The following is a 12,327-nucleotide window of genomic DNA, read 5'->3' as shown; positions in this document are numbered from 1 at the left end:
GGCACCGGCCTCCATGGCGGGGGCCCCCGCCGACAGCTCGCCACGTCGCCCCGCGGCCGGGGCCGGACCGCCGGGCTCCGCAGGGGCCGCGCTCCGCCTCGGCGGCGCCCGCGTCACCGTGGAGACGGCAGCGGGGTGAGGGAGGCGGGGCCGCCGCCGCCGCCGGGCCCCGGCACCGCTCCCAGGCGTTCCTGCAGCGGCCCGGAGGCCCTGCAGCCTCTGCAGCGAAGGCCTGAGGAGAAGAGGCCCCGAAAGCCCTTGCTTCGTGTAGTCTGGGGTGCCTTCTCCTTACTTGCAGTCTGTGGGGGGCCGAAGCACCTCTGCAGGGGCCGGGAGCGCGGCGTTTGCCGGCGGGGCTGCCCCCTGCCTCCTGCACGGCTCCTGGAGGGCCAGCGGCTCCCCCCACTGAGGCCTGCGCACCTGCTTGCCTTCACCCTGCCGTGGCTAGCTCTGAGGAGCAGTTTCTGGGAAAGGCTTCGTTCAAATGTGCTGCGTCGCACAACCCCTTACCTTCTGCGGGGAAGAGATGAGAGGGTGGTTGGGCGCAACGCAGCCCAGCGGAGAAGCAGCACGCAGAGGTAGGAGAAGTCCCTACAGCTGGTGCATGGGAAAGCATGGGGAGCATCCCATCCCTCGACAGACAGCCCCTGCCTGCCTGCTGCGGCTGGAGTGAGGCCCATCTCCCACGCCGCCCTCAAACGCTCCTGGCGAGCTTACTCGACCTCATGCACAGCGGCGTTACACCACCGGCGCCGCTTCTCAAATGGCTGATGAACTCCACGCTTGCACGGGGATTAACAGCAAGAGGAGAACTTCATCGTTGCTCTGGCACGACCAGCTATTGCAGACATGCACAAAGCCTGCATCAGTCTAAGTTACCGCATGACCAGAGCAGCGACCTCTTCAGAGCCACGGCTGTGAGACCTCTTGGCCTCCTAAAAGACTTGTTTGCCATGAGCACAGCGGTGACTCCCACCCTGCACCTACTCAGCATGGCCTGTTACGTTACTCTTGTAACCCGCCAGAATTCAGCCACTGCTGGGCACGTTTTGGTGGCAACAATGCTTTTTTTTCCATTGTTGCTACCCAGACACTTTGAAGCAATTAAAAGCAGCCTAGCTTAGCAAATTTGGCTAGTTTACACTTCCTTGTCTTCTTTTGGGTTATTCTGATGCCCATATCATACAGTTTAAATTCGTAATGCTTTGTCTACACTCAGAAACCAGAAAGGTGGTCACATACTTTCTTATCTCCTAAAGAGGGGTGGCATTTCAGGTAAAGCCGTGGTGATTCTAAGCTGAGATCTGTGGGCAAGAGACAAAAAAAAAAGGGGAGGTGGAATAATTTTTCCTCGTGACAAAGAACAAGCAGAGAAAGAAAACCCTCTGTCTACTCTTAAAGAGGCTTTTTTCTTGAACCAATAGGTGGTATAATTAGATGCCCTTGCATGCTAGAAAGTATTGACAGTAACAGCTCCAAATAACTTGGTTGCAGGGCTCCGTACCAGGAGAGGTTATCATGGGTTGCTTTTGTGTTTTAAAAAACCCTCACAAATGCCAGATTTTCCAGCATTATAAAAAGAGCCAGCTGATCAGTTTAAACCTCCCTTTCTTTATGAAAAAAGCACTGTCAATCTGAAGCTAGTAAGTCAATTTATAGTAAGTCAAATGGGAATTTTTCCTTAGTCTTCACTGAGCGCTACAGCCCATGAAAGAACTTTTATTTAAAAGTCATTTGAGCTTTAAAAACTTGATCTGCACTTTTATTTATTGTTTGTGAAAAACTTACCAGTCTCCGGTTTAATTTCCAGGATTCCACTTAGGATGTACCTGCCAGAATTACTGAAGCCATAAACTTCATGACAGAAATTCAGAATGTTGAATCAATAAGGAATAGAAACCAGTGCATTGTAATCTGAAAACAATAGACTGGACATGTGATACCAGGGTATGAAACATCCCATACAGTAAGTGTACTTCAGATGTTTTTAAGAGGCAATGTACTCACTAAGTATCTGGTAAATTCTGCTGAGCAGATTATCAGCTGTGAATCTTAGGTCACACAGCTCTCATTCATCCCTTTGAGAAATGTGGAGTAGTTTCTATTGTAAGTTGTGATGGGAGCTTATAGTTTATTAGGAGTGAATGATGGATAAGATACTGTTTGCAGAAAAATAGAAGACTGGAAGAGACCTTCTGGAATTGCATCATACCATTTTTTTCTTTTAACTACACTGCTTATGCTGCATCATAAAAACAGGTCTTTTGCCCCATTATTCCTGTTTAAAAAGTAATAATATCACAGTCCAGCCTGAATTATAAATGGCTTATATATCCTTTTTTCTTCTGTTAACGTCTTCCACTTTGAATTCCTCTTGCCTGACCAAAATACCACACACGATTCTGAGTGAAGTGCCTTCTATGTTTACATTTCCCTATTTTTTCATCTGCTACACCTTAGGATGGTTTCTGCTTATGTTTTATTCCTGCAGCTGTCCTGTGGCTCCTAAGCATTGAATGGTTAGTTTACACCTTTTTCTTGGAGGTGATCTCTGATATCTCCAGCTGTAAGAGTTCTTCTTTGCCCCCACATAACCAACTTGCTTGTTAGCACTGTGTTTCCTACCAGTCATTCCATTTCCTTCCACTATGATAGCCCGGTCATCACCTGAATTAGTAGTGCCTCTCAGCTTTTTGTCATCAACAAACATCAGTCACATACTCTTTTTGTGTCAAGACCAGAAATGAAAATGTTAACCAAAATCAGTCTGACACCTGATCCTCAAGGGAGTCCACTGGTTACCTGTCTTCAACTATACAGCACCTTTTTCAGCATGGATATTTTGCTTTCATTTTTTCAGCTCCTCATGCCCTCCCCATACCCATCACTTACACTTCTTGTAAAAAGCTCCACTTTAACCAGAAGATTTGTTTTCCATTGCAGTGCACCAACTCTTTCACTGAATTCCAGTGCGATTAGAGATAGGTCATCTTCCTTTTCTATGGAATCATTCACCCTATCAAAAAAGATATTAGTTTGGCACAATCTACCATGATAAACACATGTCATATTTTTTGCATTTTCAAAATACTCCCTATGTGCTCAGAGAAGATCAGGATCCTTATAAAATGCAGCCAGTCTCTTCTTTTCAAATCAGGCCAGTAGAGGGAGTGATGACCACTATATGTAAAGTACACAAACAAACCCACAAGAAAAAAATGGGAATCCCTCTGCCTGTCGACTGTCTCACTACTAATAACCCTAACCATCAGCCTACAGAGTCAGGCTTTTTCTAGCAGCCAGGATGACAACCAGTAGAGCTAACTTTATAGTCTGGTGACAACTGCATTAGCCTGAGAGGTGGGAGAGGTGAGTCTGAACCCTGTCCCACTAAAGTAAGCTTTAAGGCTGGGTTTGCCATTTCCAGGATGAACACACTACATAAGTGTGACAATTCATTCCTGTAATACCTCTTAAAAAAAAAATTAAAAGAAGTGCAAAAGTAGTTGAGACTTTCATTACAAAATACCTAGGAGACTTCAAAGTAATGTATCAAGCAAAATGAATATTTTTCATTGTGATTAATTTTAGAAAATCTCCTGGCCCTCAGAAGATAAGGGCCCTCCTGGGCCCTTATTCTAGGTGAAGTGCAATGATGTGCCCTATTTCTTTTTTATTTCATTCTAACTCAAATCAATAATGTCAGTGCTTACTGTAACAGTAGTTTCCAGTGAAAAACAGCCTGAAGCTGGTGGTTGGTTTATTTTAATTTTTTTTTTTAGCAAATTGTTATAAGAATGGAGGCTGTACCAGTCGCATTTGGTTTACAGTTTATCCATGACCTCTGAAACTTTTTTCACTTTTTAAATGTTTATTTCTCACTCTTACAGGAACCACAACCCTCCATAATCCTTGAAGACTGTTACTGTGTGATTGAAACAAAAATAGCACAGCAGAGATGGTTAAAGAACAGGACAACAAAGACAGTTCAAGATGCTGCTGGAAGCAAACTTCACATTCAGTTAACTGAGGTTTAAGTATTACTTTGTGCTCTCTTGCTGTTCTTAATGCTGCTCAGGGCAAGCAGCCTGTGTTGACACAGCATCCCCAGGCTGTGCTATCTCCATGCCTAATGAAGCACTGAAGGGGCTGAACAAGCTCAGTCACAGCACTCCTCTATATTCCTTCTTTCATTTATCCCTTCCTTCAGAGCCCAGTGCAGTCCCCCACTGCCAACAACGGTAGCATAGTACCCCCACTGTGGAACATTGCAGGGGTCAGTGAACCACAGTGCAGGGGTGGCCTCAGCCTGGGAAAGCCTTCTTCTGGGTCTCCTTGTCCCACTGCCTACTAATGGGGTGGACGGGGGGGGTGGGGGGGGGGTGGGCATGTGTGTGTGTGTGTGTGTGTGTAAGCAGTGCTTTAAAATGCCCCATGCAGCTCCCCTGCCCATTGTGGGGAAAAAAACTACCAGGATGCCCAGGAGGGTGGGGATCCATGCAGCCCCTCTGTGACACGGTCTGGGGTCACAGTGGGAAACTCCACATCATAGTGACAGCTTCCCTCTCCCCATTGTAACCTCAGCGTCTCCCTGCACTTCCTGGCAAGGATGGAGTGAGCCCAGGCACTTGTGATTGCTCTCACCACTACTCCACTCTGGAGCAGCTGCTTTGCAACGGACAGGAGAAGGTGAAGGGAGGCAGAGGGACAGGACTGGGGGCAGTTAGGTGAAGTGTGGGAGAAAAGATCAGAGAGGAGAAATCTCTTAATGGGGAACAAGCAGACTCTTTCACTCTCCTGCTGCAGGTGTTGACCTGAAGTAAGAGTGGACCAAAGATGGCAAAATACCTGCTATCTGGCACCTTGAGTTCTAAACTGTCACCAACAATTGCAAAGCTGAAAACCAATGGTAATATCTTCAGGAGTTCTTTCACAAGTGTTGGCATAGACAGTAATAACTATCAAAACTCTGGGCCTCAAGGGCTAGACAGGACTGGTAGCTCCAAAAGGAGCTCTGACTGATGATGCCTTACGGCTCAGGGGTCAATGTGGCTGCCGGGACTCCTGGGTCCTTGTCCTGACTCTGCCCCTTTTTTCCTGAGGTGCTGCAGGCAGAAGTCCCTGGCACTGAGGGTTGCTACTTGCCTGACAGTGGGCATTGCCCACCCCAGGCTCCCAACTGGGTGAAAGAGCTGGAGCTGCTCTGGGGCCATGCAGAGTGTGTGTGTGCAGGGACCAAGTACGGGGGGAAACTGGCCCTTGCAGGGGAGACACTGGGGACACCCTGAGGCCCCAAATCTCCTGTGGGCACAGCACTGGTCTCTTGCTGGGGTAGAAATCCATGGCCCAGTTTCCCCAGGGAGTGGGTCACACTTTGAGATCAGCATCTGGAAAAAAAGGCTCTAGACTCTAGAGATACTTCCTGAACTGCATGTTTTAGAAATGAATACATTTGTGCTCTCTTGCTGTTCTTAATGCTGCTCAGGGCAAGCAGCCTGTGTTGACACAGCACCCTTTGCTTCCAAAGCTCCAGCTTTGTAAGGTCATTGTCTCTTTGCTAATCAACAATTATAGGTCTGCTTTCGTTAAAGAACCCCTTGCTCGAGAGGGAGATACTTTCTGCATTAGTATCTCCAGGCAGCAACCATTCCCCAGGCTTCCACAACTCAAAGCTATGTGGGAATTCAGCAAGGGTGCCAGGACCCTGCAGGGCTGCCAGGTACAAGTCCAGCGCACCAGGTAGCACCAGTTCACAGCATTGCTGTTTGCAGGAATGTCTCCAGTTTGACTCTCCTGAAGTTTCTGTTCAGACCTGCTTACATTCATGCCATTGCTTCCCAGACAGACTATTATATATAGAGCTTCCCACATCTGAAGCACCAGTTAACACAGGCATTCTTGGGGATGTATGAAGTATAGCAGCTCTGCGCAGCAATACTGTGTGGTTTTCAGAGAAAAAATCAACATCTCTATATCTCTGCTTTTATTTCTGGCTATGGAAGAGGATCTCAGGGGCAGAACATAAGCAATCTGGAAGAAGAGGATTACTCCCTCCCATACTTGCAGTATACCAGCAGACTCTTGGAACATGAAGGGTTTAAGACCAGTGCTGGTTTTAGGACAGGTTGTGCCATCCTGCAGGCATCCTGTAATTGCCTGTGATGTTCTTCAGGCCTCCTTTGCTTCCTTCTGGGCAGTCAAGTTTCTTTTGCAGGGTCAAAGTGACTACCCAGGACATGGATAAGGGAGAGCAAATGAATCCCGCCACCACTACATTGCTTGTACATCACCAGTCAGGGAAGAGAAAGTGGCTTGCACAAACAAAGCAGCTCCAAGACCACCGACCCAGAAGAGGCTCTGGCAGAAACATGGTTGGTCTGCTGCAGTCAGGAAAGCAGCAAGAGGAAGGAAAGCCCCCACTTCCCCAGCAGGATTGTCCCCCAGTACAGGGTCTGTTGCCAGCCACAGCACTGGAAGAGCCCAGCCAGACATAGCCAGCAGGAGCACCCAAGGAGACCTGCACAGCCAGAATGTGCCAGCGTAGTAAAAGGAAAACCCCTTGCACAGGACTTGACCAAAGACACCTTGGGATGTACAGAGACCAGGAGATGGGCAGAGGGCCCTGGAGAGAACTTTTACAGCAGGGTAATCTGTGTGCGGGTAAACCCTCTCAGGATACAACTTGCAACAACAGTATTCCATGAACTGCTGCAGGACTCTTGAGCAGAGCTAGCAGTAGGGTCAGAACAAGCAAACAATACCTATCCTTTGCTGTTAGATTTGCCTCTTTCTTCCCAAGTGCTGACAACACCTGGAAAATCATTCCCAAAATGTTGAGGGATGAAGATGTTAGTTTACCTCAGGCTCACTGATCCCCCTTGCTAGCCGCTTCAGGAAAAACTGCAACTGCAAGGAAATTTCCCCTTCTCTCCCCTGCCTTGCTACTGAAGTGCTGCCTGGCTGGCAAGGTCTCACACCTTTCCCTTCCTATGTCGTCTGTATGAAGTGTCCCATTTCCCAGTTTAGATGGCCTCTGCCTGCCAGACCATATATATCTCACCCTCTCCCTACTTTGCACATCCCAGAAGACAGATGAAAGTTAAAAGTCTTCCTCATCTGTCATCACCACCAGCAGCTCTTCCACCAGCACCAGCAGCTGTTCCAGCAGAAGGCATTTCCCCTATCCCATTCAGAAGGAGAGAAGGAACAAAAGCAGGATGGTGTTTGATGTGCTGCCTGCTACGTTCTCCCAGCTGACATCAGCTCATTAGTATTTCAATAGATACCCTAAATGAAATTAATTAACCTTCCTAGCAGCCTGGGATGAACAGATTCAGCAGCAAGGTATGATTTAAGAGCAGGAGATAACCTTGTGCTGGCAGCTGTTATATTTAAAAGCAGCTTAAGGGAACATAATTGCTTTGGTAAAATATGCAACAAGCCAGGCTGGGACGGGATCTCCCAGAGAGACCAGAAGCTGCATTCTAGAAATGGAATAATGCTAAGGCCAGTTCAACAAGGACTGCACAAGCTGTGACTGATCCTCTCCATTTGAAGTGGATCATATGCAGATTTATTTTTCTTCCTGAAAGTAGTTAATTATAAAAATGCAGTGACTTTTCTAGCAGCGACTGAAACTCCAAACGTCTTTACAGGAAATTTGATGAATAATTTTGTCCCTCAACCCATTCCCCCAACCAAAGGAAAAGGTTTTAAAAGGTCCGTTTGTTCAGGGCTAGGAATTACCAACATTAACAGATTTTTTTACTTGTTAGTTTTGAAATGGCACCTGGATTTAGTGATTGCCCAAAATTAACCTTGAAAAAAAAAGGGCTATCAGAAAAATGAAAGTTATTTAGGTAAGACAGTAGGAGAAGAGACAGGATGGTGATTTATGGAGATAAATTTCTTTCAAGTCTATCTATGACAATTTTCTTTTCATTCAGCCAGTCAATTTAACATTCAGGTCTTCCCACATTGCAGTGCTAAGTTACTTTCCCAGATTTCTACATTGACTCATTAGTGGATGCACCTCATTGTGTAGATAGCCTTCTTGACAGCCTGGGAAGTGATTTGCAGAAATACCATGTGTTTACAGCTGCAAGCCAGTGAAGGCTGCACAGAGAATATTCTCATTTGCTGAAGGCAAATCAAGTATCTCAAACAAGCCATTGAAAATTAGTGGGTACTTTTGACTGTAATCTTCCTGAGTGTCAGAGCATAATACAATGTCCTGATCTCACATAGGTCTTGTGGAGGTTAATTAAATAATGTGTCTGAAGTTCACAGAGACTGTAATTAAGACTTTCTTTGAAAAGCACATGAAAAACTCAATAATGCTAGGTTCAGAGCATGCTTGGGGTGATTTGCAACATGAATGTTCTAGAACCCCACATTAAACATTGGAGATGACACAAGATTCTGAATTTATTAACTGAGCACTGTTTGTTCTGTACCCTGAGAAAGGCAGGAGAAAATAGCAGATGCTAATGTAATTAAAAAGTAAAATACTGCATATCCACCTGAGGGACAAGTTAAGGCCCTCCTAGTGTAGTTACTCATGTGTAATATATATTTCTATCAGTACTCAGTATACCTTTTATAAATCTGGTTCTATTATCTTTCTTGTCTCTCTTTTATCTTCCCAACAGTATGTTAATCTTCCAGTCACAAAGCTAAGGTTGATAGCCTGCATATAATGTCAGATGGAAAAATATTTAAAGTAATAAAATAAAGTAATTAAAAAATAATCTCCAAGAAATGTCAGAAATAATGTATTTTTTTATCCATTCCCTACACATACAAGAGAGAGTGTCATGATCCAAAAGTAGTTGCAGAAATGAGAAATGGGTCCTTGGAGGTGCCACTGATACCTTTATTGATCTTTTCCCAATTTCTAGGGCTTGTGGGCTTTTTTGTTCTTCTGTAGCTTTTCTTACAAAGCTATCTTTTAAGATTTCTAGGTTCCCCACTCTCCCCAGAGTGATGTTAACCCCCTGTCTTCAGTTCTTTAGGCCAAATACTGGTACAGTTCCAGCTCTGCAGGTGCCTGTTAAACCAGCTGATGACATGACCTTTTTCCTTTTCCCTTCTACAGTGTCATTCCATGCAAAGTGAATGCTGTGACTATATCTCTGTGCAGTTCAGGCTTTCCCATTTCAGTCTCTTAAGGAAACAAAGCTAACACCAACTTGCTGTCTGTGTGTCCGTTTGCCAACTTCTCTGTTTTTCTGTCTGCCCATCCCTCAAGAATTAAAGCCCTGACTGGTTTGTGAAAGTGGGAGATAGACCCAAATTAGTGTTGCCTGGAGAGAAAAACAGCAAAACTCTGCCCTTGTATCTTCTGAAGGGTACCAGCCAGTTAGTCAATCAGCACATGCTGTAAATAACAAATTACCACGCTTACTAAGAGCCAAATAACAGGTACTTTTGCCCCTTACCTCACAAAACAGGTAGGAGCTTCGGAAAGTTGTAAGAAATGTAGAGGGGTTTGGGTGTATAGAGAATTAGTAATATTGAAAGGAGCATTTGGAGAAGGGGAGCGCTGGTGGGAAGTCGTAGCGGTTATTTGAATGTAAGGAGAAGATTTTAGTAGTGGGGGAGAGTGTTCTGAGGAGGAGTTGGAGTGATTCCAGTGAAAATTACAGACTGCTTCTTGGAAGTTTCTGTTCAGGTACCATAGGTAGGCACTAGGTGTTCCCTATATACTTCAAAGCTCAAGGAAACCCTACAAAGACAGTACAAGCAAGAGCATAGTTCCCATAAAATAACTGTATTGTCTTGTAGCTAAATACTGATGCTATAATCCGTTTGTCCTGAATCCTTACTCAAGTCTTGTTCCATTGAACTTCCAGATGTTTCTTATGAAACAAGTTAGCAAGAAGCTTAAATCTTGTAAAATACAGGGAGCCTGTATCTCAAAAAGCCAGTTTTGCCCAGATAACTGCAGTTACTGGTTTTTATTGAATGCCATATTGCTCCTTTCTGCTGAAATTGAGCTAGGACAAAGCAGACAGCCTTCCTTTGGGACCCCTTAGAGTGCATGTGGCTTGCAATATTCACTGTTTTCTGTGTATGTACATTTGCATAGGGAGTAGCAAACAATTGCCATTTTGGTTTCAGGCCCTTTGCAATCTTTCAGAAAATATCTACACAGAAAGCTCTCTCCAGCAAAAAATTAACTTTGTTTTCACCCTAGTTTTAAGCAAGAAATCCAGGTGTTCTAAATAGAGAGCGCTGGTCTTCTGCTGAAGAAGCAGCATGTAGGCTTGTTGCACAGGCTCACAGCTTGGACTTTTGAGCCTGGAGCAAAACAAAGATAAATCTTACTGATGCCTCCAAATTCTGAAGCTTGGTATTTGGATGCTGTTCTTAAATGGCTGTTTCTAGGGTTAGTCAGTCCCATAGATACAATGCAGTGAAGAGACCTGAACTAGGCCAACATGCTGGCACATTTACCATGCAATTCAGGGAACTGAGATGGCAGCAGGTCAAAAGCAGTCCTGTCATTTTAGTAAAGTGGTGTGCCCAAACCAAAAGGTCCTGACCTGAGATGATCGTGTTCTTCAGTCATATTTCTCACATTTTCAGAAGTTGTTTGGTCCCCCTAGTTTGGACATCTCTGTATTGCATTTCTCAATGCAGGCTATATCCTTCCCAAAGGTTTTAGGGTCACCGCTCAAGTCTCATCTATGATTCCTGGATATTCATTTTGTGGGCCTCATTAGCAAGACTGATATGTGCTATCATCTAATTGTGTGATTTCTCCAATCAGAATTGAACTCCCTGCTCAGTATCTCTTTTTTTTTTTAACAGCATCTGGCCACTGTTCTGCATATTCTGCAAATCATGGCCACATTCTTTGAAGTCTCTCTGCCACTCTTATTTCTGTCCTGATGATACTTATAAACCCTAACTGATCATAGGTATTAAGGTGTTATATATAACATTCCATCCCTGCCTCATGGAGCTATCACTCTAAATAAATAGGATCATGAATGGGTGAAAGCAAAATTTATCTGTCTTTTAACAGTAGAAGGCTATTATGAAAAGTTTTTTTGAAGAGGCCTGTAGCACTCAATTCCCAGTCACTTTCTGGCAACCTGCTAAGTTTATAGACAAGCCTAAAGCTGCTGAGCTGGAATATAGCCCTTCTGAATCCCATTACAATGATTCATCCACAAGTATCAGGTGAAATACCTCCATCTTGAAAGAGAAAAATTTCATATATAACCTAGCACCTGATATATCAGAAACTGCGAGGGAAGTATTTGAGTTCAAGTCTCTTATTTACAGCCCAAGGGATTTCAGATGCCTTAGAGCAGGGGAGCAGGGGAGAGGTACATGAGGAATGCTACTCAGGAATAACAGACTTTCCCTTGGTCGAGGAGGATCAGGTTAGAGATCATTTAGGCAAACTCGACACCCACAAATCCATGGGCCCTAATGGGATGCACCCACAAGTGCTGAGGGAGCTGGTGGATGTTATTGCTAGGCCACTCTCCATCATCTTGGAAAGGTCATAGCAATCAGGAGAGGTGCCTGAGGAGTGGAAGAAAGCCAATGTCAGTCTAGTCTTCAAAAAGGGCAAGAAGGAGGACCCTGGAAACTACAGGTCAGTCAGCCTCACCTCCATCCCTGGAAAGGTGATGCAGCAGCTCATGCTGGATGCCATCTCCAAGCATGTGGAGGAAAAGAAGGTGATCAGGAGTAGTCAGCATGGCTTCACCAAGGGGAAATCATGCTTAACCAACCTGATAGCCTTCTCTGATGGAATGACTGGCTGGGGAGATGAGGGGAGAGCAGTTTACTGATGATACAAAACTGTGAGGAAACACCAGAGGGTTGTGCTGCTATTCAGAGGGACCTTGATAGGTTGCAGAAATGGGCAAGGAGGAACCTCATGAAGTTCAATAAAGGGAAGTGCAGAGTTCTGCACCTGGGGAGAAATAACCCCTTGCATCAAAACAGGATGGGAACCAATGCAGCTGGAACAAGAGCAGAGAAGGATCTGGGGTTCCTGATGGACAAGTTGAACATGAATCAGCAATGGGCCCTTGTGGCAAAGAAGGCCAGCGGTATCCTGGGGTGCATTAGGAAGAGGGTTGCCAGAAGGCTAAGGAAGCCTCCCTTCTCCCCAGCACTGGTGGGGTCACATCTGGAGTACTGTGTCCAATTCTGGGCTTCCCCATCGAAGAGAGATATGGATTTACCAGACTGAATCCAGCAAAGGACCACAAAGATTATTAAAGGATTGGAGCATCTCTCATACCAGCAGAGGTCGAGAGAGCTGGGACTCTTCCTCAGCAAAGAGAAGGCTTGGGGGGA

At 45.3% G+C, this 12,327-nt stretch overlaps 1 long non-coding RNA gene across 1 annotated transcript; it reads left to right on the top strand.

Moving 5' to 3' along the window:
* The first annotated feature begins 1,152 nt into the window (after positions 1-1,152).
* LOC106494246 (uncharacterized) lies at positions 1,153-4,163 on the top strand. Its single transcript, XR_001294271.1, has 3 exons — positions 1,153-1,275; positions 1,811-1,966; positions 3,891-4,163. It is a non-coding gene; the product is annotated as an uncharacterized lncRNA (long non-coding RNA).
* Positions 4,164-12,327: the final 8,164 nt, after the last annotated feature.

This window comes from Apteryx mantelli, chromosome 21 (genome assembly GCF_036417845.1).
Source record: "Apteryx mantelli isolate bAptMan1 chromosome 21, bAptMan1.hap1, whole genome shotgun sequence".
In the NCBI taxonomy this organism is placed as follows: domain Eukaryota; kingdom Metazoa; phylum Chordata; class Aves; order Apterygiformes; family Apterygidae; genus Apteryx; species Apteryx mantelli.
The sequence above is the reverse complement of the archived record's forward strand: the minus strand, read 5'-3'. Positions and strand labels throughout refer to the sequence as shown.